Below are 24462 nucleotides of genomic sequence, written 5' to 3' on the forward strand. Positions count from 1 at the left end.
GTGGTACCCACACCTATCAGACAATGGTTGCATATTCAAGTGATATGGCACCATTGATTGGGATACCCCTTTAACAGCAGTTAGTCCCTTGTGTGTCCATTGTGGTAATCACACTAGTTATGTCATAGCGTCATAGGGAAATCATTAATCAAACTGTTAAATTACAATTTATTAAGGAATTCCTGATGATGCTGATGGACTGTGACTCCCACAAGGGCTCAAATGAAAAGGGGCAAGATTGAACAACGAACAAGCCTTTGCTGTTCATGTGCCAATCATAGGGTCTACGATCAATAAAGAGCCAAAAGATAGCTCATTACTGATTGTATTGTTCATGGTTCATCTTTGGCAATAATGTCGTTTAGGGAAAAAAAAAATACCAAGGGCTTTTCAATAAACGTACAGATAGTGACCCTATGGTAGTTGTAATGTCACCACAGCGGTTACTGTTACCCTGTACCGGCCAATGAAAACACAAATACATCGAAGTTAACTATACATTTTTTTATTTTTGTATAAATTACAATATATCCATAAAAAAAAAAAAATATATATATATATATATATATATATATATATATATACATACTATACAAAAAATTTTTTTTTTTTGTGGAGTAGGACTGTCGGGTAGTTGGTTTGAGGTTGGCAATGGTAGCCCCCCTGTCCTCTTTATTCTCTGAGCTAAAAATACAGTCCACAAGAAAGGATGCAGGTTGAAATTGTGGGTTGTATAAGGGTCTGAGGAGGAGGGTACCAGAGCATGTGTAGAGGTGGTGGGGAAAATAATGGGACGGAGAAGTAGAAAAGAGACAGAAGGGAACACATGCCCGGGGGCTGGGAATGGGAAGGTTGTCGGTAATAGTCACTGGTGTGGGATGGGGTTGTGGGGGCCGTGGCCAATTTCTGTGACACATTCTCTAAGCATGATATTAAACTCATGCAACTGCTCGGGCGTCATTGAGTCCACCAAATTGATTATGCTTACCCCATAATGGTAGTTAGGGCTGCATTGGATCGCCGACTCTGCTCCCTCCCAGCGGCAAATCAAGGCAGCACTAAACTCCTTCTGATGTTCGTCCAAACCTTCTACAGTGTTGGAAACAACCTCTACACGGTCCACATAATCATTTTGCTTTGGCCTACCGGATCTCTGCATGCTCAGCAGGGCTCTTAAATTTTGATGTCAACCTAAGAGCCTCTGTTGAGCAGAGGGATCCGGTAGGGGACCCGGATTCTCCCAAGCATATGCATGAGGGACAGGAGGTCTGGCGTTGGCGATCCATTCATTTTCCGCATCAGGAGGTTGTTCAGTCTCCAGAGTGCTGCTCTTAGTTCTGTATGAAAAAAATGAAATAAAAATTTACCTTTAAAAACACCATCCATGTCCGATGCTACGTCTACATTACATCATAAGTTGGCTGTCCAAAACAGGGTAGCCAAACGCTCTGCTGTTACAGACAGTCCCTTAACCTCTTAAGGACATAGGGCGTACAGGTACGCCCTTGTGCCCTGGTACTTAAGGACACAGGGCGTACATGTACGCCCTGTGCATTTTCGATCACCGCCGCACGGCGGGCGGTGATCGGAACACCGTGCCTGCTCAAATCATTGAGCAGGCACTTGGAGCAAATGCGCCGGGGGGTCCGGTGACCCCCCCATGTATGCGATCGCAGAAAACCGCAGGTCAATTCAGACCTGCGGTTTTCTGCGTTTCCGGGTTATTCGGGTCTCTGAAGTCCCGATAACCCGGAACAGGATGGTGATGGTGGTGTGATTTCACTCCACCAATCACCATCCAGCGATCCTGAGTGGTGATGGTGACATCACCACTCAGGATCGCTTTCTGATTGGTCTGTGGGCGGTCTGGCGGCAGATTCAAAAGAGGCAGGCGCTCCTCTCCTCCTCCTTTTGTGTTCCGGAGCCGGAGGAGAGAGGAGCTGCCTGCACGTGTCTGCTGCACCCGATCTGTGCCCCCCAGGACCCGATCTGTGCCCCCCAGGACCCGATCTGTGCCCCCCAGGACCCCATCAGGTACATAGGGACAGCTAGGGAAAGTTTGGTTTAGGCAGGGAAAAAAAAAGGGAAAGTTAGTTTTTGAACTTTGATTGCATCACCCTAGTTAGGGTGTCTGGGGTCCACAGCACAGCTGTGTGACCCTAAACCCCCCAGGGGTGCTGCCACTTGCCCCCCCACCCCCTGCCCCCCCCCACCTTTTTTGGGGTGCATTTTTTTTTTTCGTGTACGCTGACTGTGGCCGGCACTTAGTGTCCGGCCACTGTTAGCGCATCGCACACCCCACCGCTGATCAACTTCGGACGGTTGATCAGCGGTTTTGAATTTTTTTCCCCACATTTTTTGCCCTTTTTTTAGTTAGTTTATTTTATTTTTTTTCTGTTAGTTTTAGGGTGAGTTCGTGAACACCCGTGCCCCCACACACACGCACACAAAATAAAGAGTTACACACACGCACATATACACGCAGACACACACTCCCCTATGGCCCGCCGGACGTTCTCGGCCGAGGAGGCATACGCCCAGATTGCCTCTGACTCCGAGAGTCCCAGTGAGGATGAGGATGACCCCACATTCCTGTTGTCATCCGCATCCTCCTCATCATCTAGCGATGATGATGAGCCCCCAAGGCGGCGGAGACGCCGCCAGGCGGAGCAAGGGGACCGCCATGTTAGGGACCCTGTGGCCCACACTAGTACGAGCAGCTCTGGGGCTCGTACTGGTTTCCCGGCCCACCAGTTAAATCCACCGGAGCCCCCTGCCGGTGAACTTGTCTGGTGTAGCCCAGAGCGATACGAGCCTGTGATTCCTGATTTTGTAGGCCAATCAGGAATCCAGATTTCCACAGTGGGCTACACTGAATATGACTTTTTTTTGTCATTTTTTCAGTGACCCACTGGTAAATCTCATGGTGGAGCAGACGAATCTGTACGCCCAACAGTTCGTCGCTCAACACCCGGGCTCCTTTTTGGCCAGGCCCGGTGGCTGGACGCCGGCCAGTGCAGCCGAAATGAGGACATTTTGGGGCCTCGTGCTGCATATGGGCCTGGTCAAAAAACCCAGTGTCAGGCTGTACTGGAGTGGGGACGTCCTATACCAGGCCCCACTTTACAGTACAGCCATGACACGCTCCCGGTTTGAGGCCATCCGGAAATGTCTGCATTATTCCGATAATGCAGCATGTCCCCCCCGAGGTGATCCTGCCCATGACCGTCTGTACAAGATACGGCCGGTCATCGATCACTTTGGGGCCAAATTCATGGAGGCCTTTGTACCTGGAAGAGAGGTCGCGGTTGATGAGTCTCTCATTGCATTCAAGGGGAGACTCATTTTCCGCCAGTATGTGCCCTCCAAGCGGGCGAGGTATGGCGTGAAGCTATACAAAATTTGTGAGAGTACCTCAGGGTACACTTACAAATTTCGTGTATACGAGGGGCGAGATTCCCGGATTCAACCCCCAGAATGTCCCCCCACTCTGGGTGTTACCGGGAAACTTGTGTGGGACCTTATGTTACCACCTTTACGTGGATAACTTTTATACCAGTATCCCCTTGTTCCAGTCCCTTGCCGCCAGATCCACGTCCGCTTGTGGGACCGTGCGGAAAAATCAACGCGGCCTCCCTGCCCACCCCCTCCAGGTACCTATCCCCAGGGGTGAGACCCGTGCCCTTACCACTGGAAACCTGTTGCTGGTCAGGTATAAGGACAAGAGGGATGTCCTTATGCTGTCCACAATTCATGGTAACGGCATCACCCCTGTCCCTGTGCGAGGTACCGCGGCAACGGTCCTCAAGCCCGATTGTATCGTCGCTTACAATCGGTATATGGGAGGAGTTGATCTCTCTGATCAAGTCCTCAAGCCATATAACGCCATGCGCAAAACCCGGGCATGGTACAAAAAAGTTGCGGTCTACTTGGTGCAGGTTGCCATGTACAACTCTTTTGTACTATCCCGAAGCGCTGGCAGCACAGGGACATTCCTCCAGTTCTATGAGGCAGTCCTCAAGGCCCTGATCTTTTCGGACCGGGAAAGAGCAGGCCGGAGTACCTCGGGAACTGTAGGTGCCCGGATCGTCCCTGGCCAACACTTTCCAGGTGTGGTCCCCCATACTGGAAAGAAGGGACGAACCCAAAAAAAGTGCAGAGTGTGTCGCAGGAGGGGGATACGGAAGGACACGACTACTCAGTGCGACACTTGCCCCGATCATCCGGGCCTCTGCATTGACGGTTGCTTCAGGGAGTATCACACTTCCATGGAGTACTAAATTTATATCCCAATTTAGCACTGACATCGGATAAAAAAAAATGGTTCTCAGACTTGAGACACCCAAAAAAACTAAAATAATTTATTAAAAGTAGACATAGGTATTGCCGCGTCGGTAATAATCTCCTCTATAAAAATGCCCCATTACCTAACCCCCCAGATTAACACGGTCCAGAAAAAAAAAAAAAAGGTGCAAAAAAAGTTTTTTTTTGTCACCTTACATAATAAAAAGTTTAATAGCAAGCGATCAAAAAGTCTTATAGCCCCCAAATTAGTGCCAATAAAACCGTCATCTCATCCCGCAAAAAATGAGCCCCCACATAAGATAATCAGATAAAAAAAAAAATAGAAAATGACTCTTAGACTTTAGAGATACAAATTTTTTTTTAGGGTATCAAAAAGGATAATATAGTCTAAAACCTAAATAATTGTAAAAAAAAGTTGACTTATTAGGTATCGCCGCGTCCGTAAGAATCTCCTCTATAAAAATACCCCATGACCCAACCCCCCAGATTAACACAGTAAAAAAAAAAAAAAAAAAATAGGTGCAAAAAAATATTTTTTTTGTCACCTTACATAACAAAAAGTTTAATAGCAAGCGATCAAAAAGTCATATAGCCCCCAAAATAGTGCCAATAAAACCGTCCGCTCATCCCGCAAAAAATGAGCCCCCACATAAGATAATTGGCTAAAAGAAAATAAAAAAAATGACACTTAGACTTTAGAGATACCCAAAAAAAAATGTTGTATCAAAAAAGATAATATAGTCAAAAACCTAAATAATTGTAAAAAAAAAAGTAGACTTATTAGATATTGCCGCGTCCGTAAGAATCTCCTCTATAACAATATCCCATGACCTAACTACCCAGATTAACACGGTTAAAAAATAAATAAAAAAAACGGTGCCAAAACCGCTATTTTTGGCACTTTTCCATTTCAGTCCGTTTTTTCCGGTAACAAAACAAGGGTTAACAACCAAACAAAAGTTAAAATTTATTACCCTGATACTGCAGTTTACAGAAACGCCACATTTGTGGTCGTAAACTGCTGTATCCGTAAAAGGGAGGCCGCAAAAGGAAAGGACCGACATGGTTTCTGGAAGGCCGATTTTGATGGCCTTTTTTATTGACACCATATCCCTTTTGAAGCCCCCCTGATGCCCCCCTAGAGTAAAAACTCCCTAAAATTGACCCCATCTAAGAAACTACACCCCTCAAGGTATTCAAAAATGATTATACAAACTTTATTAACCCTTTAGGTGTTCCTCAACAGTTAATGGCAAATGGAGATGAAATATCAGAATTTCTATTTTTGGTAACCTTGCCTCACAAAAATGTAATATAGAGCAACCAAAAATTATATTTGCCCTAAAAATACTCCCCCAAAAAATGCCACCTTATCCCGTAGTTTCCAAAATGGGGTCACTTTTAGGGAGTTTCGACTCCAGGGGTGCATCAGGGGGGTTGAAACAGGACACGGTGTAAATAAACCGGTCCATAAAAATCAGCCCTCCAAAAACCAAACGGCGCACCTTTCACTCTACGCCCCGCTGTGTGGCCGTACAGTAGTGTACGGCCACATATTGGGTGTTTCTGTAAACGGCAGAGTCAGGGTAATAAAGATACAGTCTTGTTTGGCTGTTAACCCTTGCTTTGTTAGTAGAAAACATGGGTTAAAATGGAAAATAAGGCAAAAAAATGAAATTTTCCAATTTCATCCCCATTTGCCAATAACTCTTGTGCAACACCTAAAGGGTTAACGACGTATGTAAAACCAGTTTTGAATACCTTGAGGGGTGTAGTTTCTTAGATGGGGTCACTTTTAGGGAGTTTCGACTCCAGGGGTGCATCAGGGGGGTTGAAACAGGACACGGTGTAAATAAACCGGTCCATAAAAATCAGCCCTCCAAAAACCAAACGGCGCACCTTTCACTCTACGCCCCGCTGTGTGGCCGTACAGTAGTGTACGGCCACATATTGGGTGTTTCTGTAAACGGCAGAGTCAGGGTAATAAAGATACAGTCTTGTTTGGCTGTTAACCCTTGCTTTGTTAGTGGAAAACATGGGTTAAAATGGAAAATAAGGCAAAAAAATGGAATTTTCAAATTTCATCCCCATTTGCCAATAACTCTTGTGCAACATCTAAAGGGTTACCGACGTATGTAAAACCAGTTTTGAATACCTTGAGGGGTGTAGTTTCTTAGATGGGGTCACTTTTAGGGAGTTTCTACTCCAGGGGTGCATCAGGGGGCTTCAAATGGGACATGGTGTAAATAAACCAGTCCATAAAAATCAGCCCTCCAAAAACCACACGGCGCACCTTTCACTCTACGCCCCGCTGTGTGGCCGTACAGTAGTTTGCGGCCACATATTGGGTGTTTCTGTAAACGGCAGAGTCAGGGCAATAAAGATACAGTCTTGTTTGGCTGTTAACCCTTGATTTGTTAGTGGAAAACATGGGTTAAAATGGAAAATAAGGCAAAAAAAGAAATTTTCTAATTTCATCCCCATTTGCCAATAACTCTTGTGCAACACCTAAAGGGTTAACGACGTATGTAAAACCAGTTTTGAATACCTTGAGGGGTGTAGTTTCTTAGATGGGGTCACTTTTAGGGAGTTTCTACTCCAGGGGTGCATCAGGGGGCTTCAAATGGGACATGGTGTAAATAAACCAGTCCATAAAAATCAGCCCTCCAAAAACCATACGGCGCACCTTTCACTCTACGCCCCGCTGTGTGGCCGTACAGTAGTTTGCGGCCACATATTGGGTGTTTCTGTAAACGGCAGAGTCAGGGCAATAAAGATACAGTCTTGTTTGGCTGTTAACCCTTGATTTGTTAGTGGAAAACATGGGTTAAAATGGAAAATAAGGCAAAAAAAGAAATTTTCTAATTTCATCCCCATTTGCCAATAACTCTTGTGCAACACCTAAAGGGTTAACGACGTATGTAAAACCAGTTTTGAATACCTTGAGGGGTGTAGTTTCTTAGATGGGGTCACTTTTAGGGAGTTTCTACTCCAGGGGTGCATCAGGGGGCTTCAAATGGGACATGGTGTAAATAAACCAGTCCATAAAAATCAGCCCTCCAAAAACCATACGGCGCACCTTTCACTCTACGCCCCGCTGTGTGGCCGTACAGTAGTTTGCAGCCACATATTGGGTGTTTCTGTAAACGGCAGAGTCAGGGCAATAAAGATACAGTCTTGTTTGGCTGTTAACCCTTGATTTGTTAGTGGAAAACATGGGTTAAAATGGAAAATAAGGCAAAAAAAGAAATTTTCTAATTTCATCCCCATTTGCCAATAACTCTTGTGCAACACCTAAAGGGTTAACGACGTATGTAAAACCAGTTTTGAATACCTTGAGGGGTGTAGTTTCTTAGATGGGGTCACTTTTAGGGAGTTTCTACTCTAGGGGTGCATCAGGGGGCTTCAAATGGGACATGGTGTAAATAAACCAGTCCATAAAAATCAACCTTCCAAAAACCATACGGCGCACCTTTCACTCTACGCCCCGCTGTGTGGCCGTACAGTAGTTTACGGCCACATATTGGGTGTTTCTGTAAACTGCAGAGTCAGGGCAATAAAGATACAGTCTTGTTTGGCTGTTAACCCTTGCTTTGTTAGTGGAAAAAATGGGTAAAAATGAAATATTAGACAGAAAAATGAAATTCTCAAATTTCATCCCCATTTGCCAATAACTCTTGTGCAACACCTAAAGGGTTAACAACATATGTAAAATCACTTTTGAATACCTTGAGGGGTGTAGTTTCTTAGATGGGGTCATTTTTGGGTGGTTTCTATTATGTAAGCCTCGCAAAGCGACTTCAGACCTGAAATGGTCCCTAAAAATTTAGTTTTTGTAAATTTCAGAAAAATTTCAAGATTTGCTCCTAAACTTCTAAGCCTTATAACATCCCCAAAAAATAAAATATCATTCCCAAAATAATTCACACATGAAGTAGACATATGGGGAATGTAAAGTCATCACAATTTTTGGGGGTATTACTATGTATTACAGAAGTAGAGAAACTGAAACTTTGAAATTTTCAAATTTTTCAAAATTTTTGATAAATTTGGTATTTTTTGGTGCAAAAAAAAATATTTTTTTGACTTAATTTTACTAGTGTCATGAAGTACAATATGTGACGAAAAAACAATGTCAGAACGGCCTGGATAAGTCAAAGCGTTTTAAAGTTATCAGCACTTAAAGTGACACTGGTCAGATTTGCAAAAAATGGCCTGGTCCTAAGGTGTAAAAAGGCTGTGTCCTTAAGGGGTTAAAGGGAACCTGTCACCGGGATTTTGTGTATAGAGCTGAGGGCATGGGCTGATAGATGGCCGCTAGCACATCCTCAATACCCAGTCCCCATAGCTCTGTGTGCTTTTATTGTGTAAGAAAACAGATTTGATACATATGCAAATAACCTGAGATGAGTCCTGTCCCTGACTCATCTCACATACAGGACTCATCTCAGGTTAATTTGCATATGTATCAAATTGATTTTTTTAAGCAATAAAAGCACACAGAGCTATGGGGACTGGGTATTGCGGATGTGCTAGAGGCCATCTAGCAACCCATGTCCTCAGCGCTATACCCCAAATCCCGGTGACAGGTTCCCTTTAAATTACATTTCTTTTTACATTTCATTTACATTTCTTTAAAAAATATATAGTCCATCCTGAAGCCGTCCTGGATAGATCAGCAACGCGTTGTGTAACCTGTTTAAATGTTGGAAAAAACAAACATAACATGATGTAAGGTTAAGAACAATATGAATGTTTAAAAAAAAAAATTGCTGTTCTTACAACATATCTTCTGAGACACCGCATTTAAATCCCCCCAGGTCTCAGAAAGGTCAGAACATATGTCCCTCTATGGCCGTGTAAGCAGTGTGTAGGAGATACGGTCACGGTGTAAGCAGTGTGTAGGAGATACGGTCACGGTGTAAGCAGTGTGTAGGAGATACGGTCACGGTGTAAGCAGTGTGTAGGAGATACGGTCACGGAGTAAGCAGTGTGTAGGAGATACGGTCACAGTGTAAGCAGTGTGTAGGAGATACGGTCACGGTGTAAGCGGTGTGTAGGAGATACGATCACGGTGTAAGCAGTGTGTAGGTGATACGGTCACGGTGTAAGCAGTGTGTAGGAGATACGGTCACGGTGTAAGCAGTGTGTAGGAGATACGGTCACGGTGTAAGCGGTGTGTAGGAGATACGGTCACAGTGTAAGCAGTGTGTAGGAGATACGGTCACGGTGTAAGCAGTGTGTAGGAGATACGGTCACGGAGTAAGCAGTGTGTAGGAGATACGGTCACAGTGTAAGCAGTGTGTAGGAGATACGATCACGGTGTAAGCAGTGTGTAGGTGACACGGTCACGGTGTAAGCAGTGTGTAGGAGATACGGTCACGGTGTAAGCAGTGTGTAGGAGATACGGTCACGGTGTAAGCAGTGTGTAGGAGATACGGTCACGGTGTAAGCAGTGTGTAGGAGATACGGTCACGGTGTAAGCGGTGTGTAGGAGATACGGTCACGGTGTAAGCAGTGTGTAGGAGATACGGTCACAGTGTAAGCTGTGTGTAGGAGATACGGTCACGGTGTAAGCTGTGTGTAGGAGATACGGTCACGGTGTAAGCTGTGTGTAGGAGATACGGTCACGGTGTAAGCGGTGTGTAGGACATACGGTCACGGGGGAAGCGGTGTGTAGGACATACGGTCACGGGGGAAGCGGTGTGTAGGACATACGGTCACGGTGTAAGCAGTGTGTAGGAGATACGGTCACGGTGTAAGCAGTGTGTAGGTGATACGGTCACAGTGTAAATGGTGTGTAGGAGATACGGTCACGGTGTAAGCAGTGTGTAGAAGATACGGTCACGGTGTAAGCGGTGTGTAGGAGATACGGTCACGGTGTAAGCGGTGTGTAGGACATACGGTCACGGTGTAAGCGGTGTGTAGGACATACGGTCACGGTGTAAGCGGTGTGTAGGAGATACGGTCACGGTGTAAGCGGTGTGTAGGACATACGGTCACGGTGTAAGTGGTGTGTAGGACATACGGTCACGGTGTAAGCGGTGTGTAGGAGATACGGTCACGGTGTAAGCGGTGTGTAGGAGATACGGTCACGGTGTAAGCAGTGTGTAGGTGATACGGTCACAGTGTAAGCGGTGTGTAGGAGATACGGTCACAGTGTAAGCGGTGTGTAGAAGATACGGTCACGGTGTAAGCGGTGTGTAGGAGATACGGTCACGGTGTAAGCGGTGTGTAGGACATACGGTCACGGTGTAAGCGGTGTGTAGGACATACGGTCACGGTGTAAGCGGTGTGTAGGAGATACGGTCACGGTGTAAGCAGTGTGTAGGAGATACGGTCACGGTGTAAGCGGTGTGTAGGTGATACGGTCACGGTGTAAGCGGTGTGTAGGAGATACGGTCACGGTGTAAGCAGTGTGTAGAAGATACGGTCACAGTGTAAGCGGTGTGTAGGAGATACGGTCTTTTAATTCTCCATTGTCACAGTATTTATAGTTAACTAATCAGTATTAGTCACAGTCACTCACATTGGTTGAATTGGCACATGGATACACATGTGAGCAGTAACGCCACGTCAAGGCTTCAACCCTTGTTACTGACCAGTCACACACCATGCTTTTCATTCATACGCATTTGGTATTCCAGATGTTTTGGACTACACCTCCCATAATACTTTACCAGCATGATGGGAGATGTAATTCACAGCATGTGGACGGCCTATGGTTGCCGACCTCTGAACTCGCGGTGATCACAGTACACAGGAGCAGCTCGTCACGTGTCAGATGCCCCTTCAATGCTCCCTCCAGGGCGCAGGCCTCACACATGGGCTTCTTCATTCCACTTCAGGTACTTCGTGTTCCATAGGAGAACATGCTGGTCAGAGTTGTGACACAAAAAAATAAATTAAAATTGTTAGAGCAAATGGCAGAGCAGACGCAGTGCAGCAGACTGACAGTGCACATATACACAGCAGACTGACGGTGCACACATACACAGCAGACTGACGGTGCACACACATACACAGCAGACTGACGGTGCACACATACACAGCAGACTGACGGTGCACACATACACAGCAGATTGACGGTGCACACACATACACAGCAGACTGACTGTGCACACATACACAGCAGACTGACGGTGCACACATACACAGCAGACTGACGGTGCACACATACACAGCAGACTGACGGTGCACACATACACAGCAGACTGACGGTGCACACATACACAGCAGACTGACGGTGCACACACATACACAGCAGACTGACGGTGCACACACATACACAGCAGACTGACGGTGCACACATACACAGCAGACTGACGGTGTACACACATATACAGCAGACTGACGGTGCACACACATACACAGCAGACTGACGATGCACACACATACACAGCAGACTGACGGTGCACACACAAACACAGCAAACTGACGGTGCACACATATACACAGCAGACTGACGGTGCACACATATACACAGCAGACTGACGGTGCACACATACACAGCAGACGGACGGTGCACACATACACAGCAGACGGACGGTGCACACATACACAGCAGACTGACGGTGCACACATACACAGCAGACTGACGGTGCACACATACACAGCAGACTGACGGTGCACACACATACACAGCAGACTGACGGTGCACACATATACACAGCAGACTGACGGTGCACACATATACACAGCAGACTGACGGTGCACACACATACACAGCAGACTGACAGTGCACACATATACACAGCAGACTGACGGTGCACACATATACACAGCAGACTGACGGTGCACACACATACACAGCAGACTGACGGTGCACACACATACACAGCAGACTGACGGTGCACACATACACAGCAGACTGACGGTGCACACACATATACAGCAGACTGACGGTGCACACACATACACAGCAGACTGACGGTGCACACACATACACAGCAGACTGACGGTGCACACATATACACAGCAGACTGACGGTGCACACATATACACAGCAGACTGACGGTGCACACACATACACAGCAGACTGACGGTGCACACACATACACAGCAGACTGACGGTGCACACATACACAGCAGACGTTGATTACAGAATCCAGTGAGCGACGGATCTGGTGGCAGATGTGTCCCTCTGGATGGGGGCCGCTTCTCATCCTTCTCCAAGTGACGAGATGGCTGCAGTTTCGTAGTATTTGTTAAATTAGGGTTGTACACATCTAACACACAGGCCACACGTGGTGCACAGCTCCACATCTAACGCACAGCCCACAAATATAATACACTGCCCCCCCCAAATATGCTGCACATACATCCCCCAATATACTGTACCGCACAGACAGCCCCCCATATACTGTGCAGACAGCCCCCCCATATACTGCGCAGACAGCCCCCCCATATACTGCGCAGACAGCCCCCCCATATACTGCGCAGACAGACCCACCATATACTGCGCAGACAGCCCCCCATATACTGCGCAGACAGCCCCCCATATACTGCGCAGACAGCCCCCCATTTAATGCGCAGACAGCCCCCCCATTTAATGTGCAGACAGCCCCCTATATACTGCGCAGACAGACTCCCAAATATACTGCGCAGACAGCCCCCCAAATATACTGTGCAGACAGACCCCCCCATATACTGCGCAGACAGACCCCCAAATATACTGCGCAGACAGCCCCCTATATACTGCACAGACAGCCCCCCCATATACTGCGCAGACAGCCCCCCCCATATACTGCGCAGACAGCCCCCTATATACTGTGCAGACAGCCCCCCCCATATACTGCGCAGGCAGCCCCCCCATATACTGCGCAGACAGCCCCCCTATATACTGCGCAGACAGCCCCCCCATATACTGCGCAGACAGCCCCCTATATACTGCGCAGACAGCCCCCCCATATACTGCGCAGACAGCCCCCCCATATACTGCGCAGACAGCCCCCCCATATACTGCGCAGACAGCCCCCAAATATACTGTGCAGACAGCCCCCCAAATATACTGTGCAGACAGCCCCCCAAATATACTGTGCAGACAGCCCCCCCAAATATACTGCGCAGACAGCCCCCCAAATATACTGCGCAGACAGCCCCCCAAATATACTGTGCAGACAGACCCCCTTATATACTGTGCAGACAGACCCCCCCATATACTGTGCAGACAGACCCCCTATATAATAGAACCTATATATAGGAGGACAATCAGTCAAGAACCAATATGAGAATAGCTCCTGCAAAGGGTTAAAAGTGCTTTTGGCATGGATATTCATGCTTACCCTCGGCGCTTGCGCACTGGGACGTAATTTTTCCCTACCATCACATTGCGCAGGCGCGTATATCGGGTGGATTTTAATGAGTTAACTGTGCTTGCACACTGACCCGTGATTTTTCCCTACCTCGGCTCCCAGACGCATGCGCAGGTTCCCGGTGTGCTGCTAAGTTCAGCCTTGAGATTTTCACTAGAGTGTCCTTTTGGGCATGCGCAGATGGAGAAAAGTGAGACACGCCCCCCGACGTCATCGCTCATGCGACAGGAAGTCAGAGGGTAGGGAAATCTCACGAGGTAGGGTAGTATAACGCTACACCGGCAAACAACAATTTTTGTTGTCACAAACGATCGGATTACCCGATACACAAGTGTTTCTATGAATGCGAGTTAGGAATTATCTTTAGGATTCTCGGCTTGTGTAAAGGGCCCTTAAGGATGCCAAATAGGAACTGTTATAAATAGCACATTGTAAGTAGGGGTTTGGGGCCTGTTACTGGTTTTGCAAAGGGGCACAGGCGTTTTGGGTTATGTCTCTGTTGCACAATTATCTATGTCTTCAACATGGCTGAAAACTGATGACTACTAAGATAACTGTGACAATTAAATGAGTAGAAGTTCCCAAGCCAAATACATCAAAGAATAAAAATCACTATAAAGTATAAAATAAATAGTATCATTTGATACAAGATCAATAGATTTATGTTGGGAATATGATGCTTTTATTATTAGTTTCATTAAATTTCATGGTTTTCTTTCACCTTGGTCATTGAAATACAAACAAAGTTTATTCTCTATGAACCTTTTGTCCCATTCCCAGTACATTACCATAATTTTAGAAAATAATACAAAAACAAATATTTAATCTAGAAAAAAAATGCTCCTAGCACCCCCACCAGGTGCTTTATTGTACTCAGGTTAAATCTCCAAGAGATAAAAATCTAATTGTACATCTCAAAGGCCCAAAAATAATTGAGTTATAGGTCTGTACAGGGCTTTAGCTATGAGGTGGCTCCAAAGGGCAGAGAACCGACAGGAAAGAATGATCATAAATATTTATAAAGTCCATTGAATGATCACAAGGGAACTGATATGTTATCCATTTGTTGCCGGGAGAGAGGAAATCTCTTTAAATTTAAGAAATAATAAACTAATGGATAAACCACAAGATTCTTAAGCATGTTCACAGACCACCGCATTTATTGGGAGGGCCAATGCCAATACAAGCCAAGAAAGCCTGGGGATCCACATTCATGTAATTTGCTATGCTTCACCACCAATCAATCAACCCAGGTTAACGTCTCATGAGATAAGAGAAACATATTATAAAGCAGATTATTGAGAAATATAATGTGACCTCCATGTTGGTGGTGCCACATGAACCATATGAATGAATGGTGGTGTCCCATGATTCTTCCTTTCGTCCTCTTGGTGGGTTTAAGCATTTCATCTGGATATGAGCGAGACAGCAGCGCCATCTATTTCCTACACGTATAAAATATATGTCATGTCACTCTGTATACTGTCACTGTATATATTGTCATTGTATAATACTGTTGAGGGGGCCTTGACAATAAAATCTTTTAGTCCTCCTCCTGGGATCAAGCATGGGGACATGCATGGAGCCAAAGTACGGGATAGGCCCCATAGCATCTGCATAGGCTTCCTGTCAGCTGCATACACGCTGAATAATAATTATGGCGTTATCATTGTGATTTAAAGGGTTAACTACATCTTATACAGTGGTGGAAAAGCCTATCGATACACCATCACTATATGAAAGAGAAAAAAACTTTACACCTTTTACATCGTTGGGGTTCTCAACGTTCATGTATGACATGGACATCCAATTGGCAGATACAATGCCTTATCGTTCCAGGTTGGAGGTGCAGGGAAATAAAACACTTGCCGCTGGGCTTCCTCACAGATTCCAACTGATTCTTGGGGGTTCTAGGAGCAGAACTAGGGTCCAAGAAGTTTATTTACTAGGGAACGTCTAACGAATGGATTTTAAAAAGCAGACAATACCTTTAAGAATGAAGATTCAAGAGTATTCTTAAATATCAGTTGCCTTCAAAAGCCTCTGTTAAACATAAAAACTACATACCTACATATAAAATGTACATATAGCTACTATGCGACCCTACCCTCCCTGATTTGTACTTTATTTTATATTGACAACCAGTAGGGGTGTATACTCTGATATAAATACGGTTTCATCCCCTTCACAGAAAAGCATCTACATGAAAAACGTGCAAGAATATTTTCCAATGTAAAGGTTTAATATGATGTGTGAAAATTCCCAAAAGCAGTCAGGAGCCAAGATCTATGACCCATGTGAAGTGAAGGTGTTACTGGTATGTGCATTCCATTTGCACATCACAATCCAATATTTCATTAGCACTCCACAGTAAATACGCCGCAGTACAGTTCTGAGAAATGAGGGAACTTCTCTCATCCATTCAGGTAAGTGACTCAAAAGAAGAGTCTCTGGCTCCTGGGATGAAAGACAGAAGAGGCCAGGGAGACAAACAGTTTCTGCAGGGATTAACAAAAAGAATTTAATGACCCTCTGATTAGGATCACTACATTTGGAAATGCAGAAAGAAGTCTGTGTTTTTCCCCTGTAATCTTCTGGCATGCAGAACATGGAAGCTCTCAGACGCCTCCTCTTCTTCCCTCCATCCTCCTGGTTAGGTACTTTCAATAATTTCAGCTTAATGGCATAATTACGGCAGGTGAAGAAAAGGAATATGGAATTCCCCATGTCTAACCCGCACAATGTCTACACATGCCTCTCAATGTCAGTTTACCATACATAGTAGCAAACAAGAGGTCGTACATATAATTTCATAGTTACATAGTTAATACGGTTGAAAAATAGACATAAGTCCATAAAGTTCAACCAAGGGATAGGTGGGGACGTGAATCCCAGAAGGAAGTGAGACTCAGATTTACATCAGCTTTCGAAGATTGATGCTTTGTGTATTTTTTGACCGTGGAAGCCATTTTAAAGGGATTTTCGTCCAAATACTGCTCCTGTCCTATTGGAGAGGAAGCCCTACATAGTGCACCCCCCTCTTCAGGATACCAACCTGTTCCATAAAAAAATAAAAAATAAAGGATTGTCTTAGACAACCCCTTTAAAGGCTATAGGCACCATAGTACTATTTTTTTATGTTTAAAGATATAGATGTATTTTGGGCTAAAAATTGTTTTTTTTTTTAAATAGGTTTTTATAAAAAGGTTTGCTTTGTTTGGCTTCCGCAGCTTCTATGATAAACAGTACATAGCAAGCTGCAGAAGGCTGTTTGACAGGTCATTGTCCTTCCCCCGCTCTCTCACTCCTGAATGATCTTCGAAGCCAGAACCACACAATTCCATCCACTGTGTAGTAGATGGAGCTGGTAACTGCAGCACTGCTCCAATTCACTTCACTGGGACCAGCACTGCAGTAACCAGTTCTGTTCACTACACAATGGATGGAGCTGTGTAGTTCTGGTACCGACTATCGGCACTTAGCTACCCTGAAAGAGGTGTTGGTGGGGGTGCGGAGTGTCTGTAGAACCAGTGGAGACGGTGGTACTTCCTAGTGTTATGTCCCTTCAACTCTCCAGGGTGGCCTAATACTGTCAACAATCTAATAATGTATCACTAAAATGAAGCTCTCAAATTCAGCAGATGGAGGCCAAAGGGGTCCAGCATTTAGAAAAGCACTAGCTAGTGATCAGTTTATGATCAACTTACTAAAGCTTGAAGTTACAGACACGGTGCCCCTGCCTGCACTTCTTCAATGCTTGTGTTCCTCTGCCCATAGGAACTATTCAGATTTCTTTAACAAGACCAGACCAATAAAACACATTATTCCCTTGTTTATCTTTATAACTCATTTTTCTCCATCATTAGCTCTTCTGAGGACCCGTCCACTCTCCTGACATTTCTATTTTAGCAAATACTTCTATTCCCCATGAAAAAAAAATTCTGGGTCATATTTTGTATTATTACGCTGCACTGAAGCCCTCATTTGCATGAATGAAAGTCTGTTTTCTCAGGAATGCTACAACTCATTTTCACAAGACAGGTATCATTTTAGTCAGCAGGGTTAACCCTACCAGGCAGTATGACTGGTTTATTAGAAACGAATGGGGTCGCAGCACAACTCACACATTTGCCATGACCCCAGGGTTGTTGTTTTTTTGCGATTCTGGGGTCATGGTCTCACTGTGTAGCCCTAGCTCAAACTTTTGGAATGGCCAAGTCAAAGTTTTGGATCTTAATCCAATAGAAATGGAAGAACCTGAAGCGAGCAGTTCATGGGAGGAAACCTACCAACAATAACAGAGTTGAAGCTGTTTTGTATGGAGGAATGGGCTAAAATTCTTCCAAGCCGATGTGCAGGACTAACCAACAATTACCGGAAATGATTAGCTGTAATTATTGCTGCACAAGATACTGAAAACAAAAGTTCACATACTTTTTCCACTCACAGACATGTGATATTGGATAATTTTCCTCAGTAAATAAATTACCAAGTCTAATATTGTTGACTCATATGTTTGATTTGGTTATCTTTATCTACTTTTAGGACTTGTGTGAAAATCTGATGTAACTTTAGGTCACATTTATGCAGAAATATAGACATTTCTAAAGGATTCACAAACTTTGAATCATGTAAAATTTCCACCATCATATTTAGAATTTTTGATTTCTCCAACTGACAGGAGACGGATTCTGGTTTCATAAGCCACAATATATCTAGTAGTCTGGCTACAGAGAAAAGTTCATAGTTTCTTCTTCATATACGTATTTTCTGCACTCGGGATAACCCCTGCTGTGAAGAGTACAGGGAAGCCAGCATAAATCACTTTACTAGAATGAGTTGATGATGGTTTTGAGCTCAGATCTGGGGATCAATGTCTTGATGCTGCATGCTTTTACTGCACAGATATTGGGTTACACCATAACTTAGACTTGATCTGCCACAGTGAATTAGGATTGTGAATGGAGATATATATCCTGTTATTTGCTCCAGGCATGACTACTATTTTAGTTGCATTTTTGATTGCCCTAAGATGGCTCAATATTATAACACTGCTCACTAGTTGCCTTTTCTTAGGTTTGGGCACCATGTGAGAATGCAAGCTTTGGGTGCCCAATTCATCACCCCGTGTGACTGCACATATTAAACACACCTGAAACCAGCCTGTATAACAGTTTTATCTGTGTTATGTCGCCCTGTTTCTGTCGCAGGTCCAGGACTCTTACAGGTTGTCAGTGTTCTGTGTGTCTGTTGTGAATATTCTTCATTGAACTTCACTTCATCTGCAGTACTGCAAGGGTTAAACCCTCCCTTGACCATGTGTGCAGCCACTATGCTGTTTCTAATGTGTTAATGAGCTCTGCTATATATGATGTGTGATGATATGGTGCTATAACCTGCTTGTCTGTCTGTGTACTGACTTCTGCCTGATTCCAGGATTCTAACTCTCTGCTGCCTGATCACGAAGGGTTGACTCTGAAGAAGCTGGAGAAAAACTTGGGCCGGGCATATCTGAACTTTTAGTGATTATTTAGTGATTGCTGTTGAAAAAGTTTTATCCTGTGAGTGAACTGTCTTTGTTATTTATATCTTATATATCTCAGGATTTTGCACAAGGGTACTTTTCTGCTGTTGATGGTGCTCCATTGAAAGAGTGACAGAACAAACTTAGAAGGAGGATTAGATGTGAAAAGAGATCAGAAGAAGAAGCTGAATTCACGGAGAAGGGAATATACTTATGTTTTAGAGACTTCTGCAGATCCGGTAATAATTTTGCATTGCAACTTTATTAGAGGAATTGATAACCTATCTCCAGCTGGATCCTGCAGCCAACATATACCCTCAATAAAGGACAGAAAATTGTATAGCCAATGGGAAATAAGTCCAGAGAGTCAAGGTGCAGTAAACCAGTGTGTTTCTTTATTGGAGGAACTCAAGTGCAAAACAATACAGGCAATGCACTGAGCTGTCTTCTCCAGTCTCCTCTCTGTCTGAAGAAGGTTCCATGCCAAGAAAAGGCCTGAACTAGCTGTCTCTCTCTCTCTCTCTCTCTCTCAGAAGGCTGGTCCCCTGACCAAAGACTGGGGGCTCAGGGTCTGTGGCTCAGTTGTCTGGCTGGCTCCCTGGTCAAAGGGCTGGTGATCAGGGCTGTGGCAAAGTAGCACCATCTCAGCATCTTCTTCTGACACTCGTGCAGTCTGGCTGAGTATCTTCTACTAAACTCTGGTCCTTATTTGTAGACAACTAGGGGTTCTGACTTTTATACAGTTTCTAATTGAACTGGGACATTCTAGTGGGAGAGGTGGAGTGGAGAAGCACAGCCTAACAAAGTCTGCCATTGACTTGTATTGAACCTTAATACAAGCCAATAGAAATGACTAAGCAGTTTTCAGATATAAATAACAGTCTACACAGAGCTTAAATAGACAGTCACTGTGTCTGTTTTTTCCCTTTCAAAACTTAACTCTGCATATTCTCTTATAGTAGCTGTGGAAAATTACTAGCTTCTCAGTGCATAGGTAGAAAGTCCCAAAGTCTCTCAGTACTAGCTGGCTGTGTATAAGCCCTTAGCACAGGGCAGTGCAAATACAGTGCAATAACAGTGCAAATGGGATATATTACAATAAATGTATAAAATGCAGTTCAACAATATAAAACAGTATAAGTGCACACAACAGGATAAATCACAGTACACGTTAACCCTGCAAAGTATAATAAAGTAGGGAGTATATGGCTTTGCATAGTAGTAATAGGTGAAAATGTCTACAAACATCCATAGTCCAGAGTACCCTTGCTCCAGGGCACTACACTAGCGGAGAAGAGATAAATAAAGAAGCTATTTTTAATTTACCCATAAAATCGTGATAGAATGTATTGATGTTGATGACATTTTTAATATTAATCTGTTATAAAAACAGCAAATATTGTACTGTCAGCCAAAGAGAAAAAGACAAAACACAGAAAGTGGTGGAACAAGTCTGCAAAAAAATATTATGCCGCTTCCATTGAACATTGTGTTTACACACCAAAGCCAACTTGTAGTAGGCGTATTGTAGAAGTTTGTGCTGCTGTACATTCTGCAATACCCACATAACAAGCATGCTTACTGCCAATTACAATGAGGGAGGAGGGAGCGGGCTGAAGGGATAATGAGCCAGTGTAATCTTCCTCAATAAACAGTAATCTTAAGGTTTGTTTTCCAAGTACCTTCATATTGTGCTAATCCTGACCGATATAGCAGAAATTTTAAGAGAAAATGTATCTATGTAATCCCAATTGCCAGAGAGATCAGTGGTTATGATGCTGCTTTTTACCTTTTACCTGTAGATTTTCATGTTAATACTCTACAGCAAGGATGCTCAACCTGCGGCCCTCCAGCTGTTGCAAAACTACAACTCCCAGCATGCCTAGACAGCTTACAGCTATCAGCCTACAGCAAGGCATGGTGGGAGTTGTAGTTTTACAATAGCTGGAGGGCCGCAGGTTGAGCATCCCTGTTCTACAGCAAGTAAAACAAATTTAAAAGTATTGTCCAGGATACAGATATTAATGATTTATCCTCCCGGCATCGCCACCAATCAGCTTTTTTGGGCAGCTGCAGCACTAGAAACTATACTTTGTATACCTGTAGGATGGACAACCCCTTTAGTTTAAAAATTGCAGCCAATGGGACCCAGTACATCCAGCTGCATTGACAACTGGCATCCCTGGAGATCAGCAGCTGAACATTCAGCAAGCTCCGGGGGAGCGGAGTGAAGAATTAGAGTTGTAGTGACTCTGGCTCCAATAATTTTTCTCAGTGGTGATCCTCACACCATTGCTCCCTGGGGCCAAGACAGTGAATGGGGAGCACACATTATTTTCCTTCAGGGTACAATCTGATGTGGGGGCTCCTGCCTGAGTGGTTGGGGTGCCCTTGGTGTTATGAGCGTTGTACAGGTCGGGAGATGTAGGTGCCAGCATATAGTGCTGAAGTCAGCAACCAGACTAGTGGTAGAAAATGGGACCATGGAGAGGGTGGGCACAGGCTAAACTCCTTCTGCTTCCTGACATAGATCCACTGCATTTTCTTGAAGCTACCACTATGGGATTCTCAGTACAAATAGATTTGTAAAGCTTCCATTGAGTTTTACAGTAGCGCTATAAATTCCTATGCATTATGCCCCCCTAATGGTGGCTACTAGTAGCTATTTTTTTAAAATATATATATAAAAAATTATTGAAAAAAGATAATAATGCACTTAATAGATGCAAGCATTATATATGGACCAAGCCCTCACTCTGATGTAATAAAATCTGAGACACTTAGCCAATATATTTTGATCAAAACACATCTGTGCCCGCCTACCAAGCGCCAAGGTGGTCTCAGGTCAGGCAGGTCCTACGCTAAACCTACCTAAGCCATTGGGCTTCTATGTTCAGGAGCGCAGACGCCGCACATATGGTGTGCTGCTCCTAGTAACCTCCATGTGCATCAAGCCGCCAATGGGAGGAGGTGCAGGCACACCTACTGTATATGTACCACCTAATCAATTTTTTTTCATGAATGTGGCTAGGAATTGTAAGGAAGGAATTAAATGCCCGTATCTCTTTGTTAACTTCCTTATCTGCACTTCATCCCTCACTCGTTCCCTGGATGAAACCGCACCCTTTCTGGTACCAGGAGAGCTAGCAATCAGGCAATGGAAGCAAGGTAGACTGAAAAACAGCTCTGTTTATTTTTATCATTGCACTCATATATATATAGGGTATGTACGTTCCTTAACAGTAAAAGGAAGTTGTCTTTAGCTCCAATAAGAAGTAAACACAAGCAGAAATGTGCATATTTGGCAGTTACATATAAGTTTGAGCATATGCTAAAAATGTTGTTGGTTACTAGACAAAGTACATGACATTTTCTAGAATCTTGTATGAGTAACATCTTCGCTAAGCAATAGTCACAAAATGGAGTCAGGCCTCCTTACCTTTCCTTCAGGGACATCCACACATTTATCTATCATATCGTGCAGGATGTTTTTATGTTTGTTTTTTCTGTAATTTTTTTTAATATACCGTTGAAGTGAAGCAGGGATTTGTAAATATATGGAGGAACATTTATCAAAGTATTTTTGTCAGTTGTCTGGTGTAAATATATTGAGAAATATGGTGTACAGAAAAAGTGCCGAATTTATAAAGGATCTGTTCCAATTTTTCTGTCATGAAAGTCAGGTAACAAGTTTGGACTGGCCGACCAGAATTCACGGGGATCCTCCAGTTGGCCCAGACTCTGATTCCACAATGGCCCCAAATATCCAGAAGAAAAAAACATTTGGCTGGCATTGGAGCCAATCACTTGTCACTAGGGTCTACTTCTTTGATTTGAAACCTATTACTTTATTAACTTGGCGCCATCCTGATACATACACACTGCTTCTTGGGTGAGTCGTGTTCATGTTATTGTTCTTTTGGTCTAGACTTTGCAGGACTTATCCGCATTTATATGTTCAGGTTGCCAATATCCTCATACTATGTATTGTTTATGACTTCTGCTATCATTTACTCACTCTAATGTCAACTTTTACTAGTATATTACTTCTAATATTCATTTATACATATAGGACATTGTTTTTTATTTTATTTTTTATTTATTTATCCCTATACATGACATATTTTTGTGGTGTGTGTATTTCCGTGATGGTGTCTGTTCTGCCACTTCCCCACTTCCCCCCTTTTTAATGGTATATTTTGTTACATATCACGACTTAATAAAATACAGTGTTTTATATGGGTATTATGTGAGCTCAATTTTTTTTTGTCTTAGTAGTTCTAGATATCATATCCCTGCTCTGCATAACTGCTCAGTATAGATGATGATAATCACTTCCCAGCCAGCAACATACTTCATCATGATAAGCAGGTACATCATAGTGATTGAATGGAGCATAGCTCATTGTGATTGCCAGCTGCACAGGGCCTTTATCCTCCAAACATGGCTTTTCAGATAGTTTAACAGTGTTATGAACATGAAAGTCACACCCTATGTATACAGTCTAATTTAGACTCTATTTTTGAAATATTTCTGTGGGGATTTGAACTCACAACCATTTACTTTAATGGCAAGAACCTTAACCACTGGGCTATAGAGCTCAGTGCCAAGTAATTGGTGGGGAAAAACCTCATAGAAGTTTCTCTTGTATTATACAAGAGAAACTTCTAAAAGGTTTTTAATACAAGAGAAACTTTTATGAGGTTTTTCAACAAAATTTAGCCTTGAGCTCTATAGCCTAGTGGTTAAGGTTCTTGCCTTCAATATAGATGGTTGGGAGTTCACATCCCCACAGAAACATTTAAAAAATAGAAGCTAAATACACGGGGTGTACCCAACAGTGAAACATTTGATTTTATAACAAAATGGAGCAAAACATAAAATATGATCAAATTACACCTATATTAACCCACATCAACCTTTTTAACTTGTGTAATCAGTATTATTTTGTTGGGAAAGGTGGCAACCCTAACAGCCCCCTCACTCAGGACCTCTATAGGCCCACTCACTGCAGCAAGCTAAGCCTCATCAGGACTCACTTCATTTTTTTTCATTGCGATAGTCTGACCCTCATAACTTTTTATAGTTATGTCTATGTGTGGGGGCTCATTTTTTGCGGGACGATCTGTTGTTTTCAACAATACCATTTTGGGATGTGTATCACTCACTTTTTATTCAATTTTCTTGGGAGATAAAGTGATGAAAAAAATGTAAATCGGCCTTTTTTAATATTTTTCTGTTACGCCATTTACCATATGGGCTAACTTTTTAAATATTTTAATACTATGGGCGTTTTTGCATGCGGAGATGCCCATGATG

This window comes from Bufo gargarizans, chromosome 2 (genome assembly GCF_014858855.1).
Source record: "Bufo gargarizans isolate SCDJY-AF-19 chromosome 2, ASM1485885v1, whole genome shotgun sequence".
Classification (NCBI taxonomy): Eukaryota; Metazoa; Chordata; class Amphibia; order Anura; family Bufonidae; genus Bufo; species Bufo gargarizans.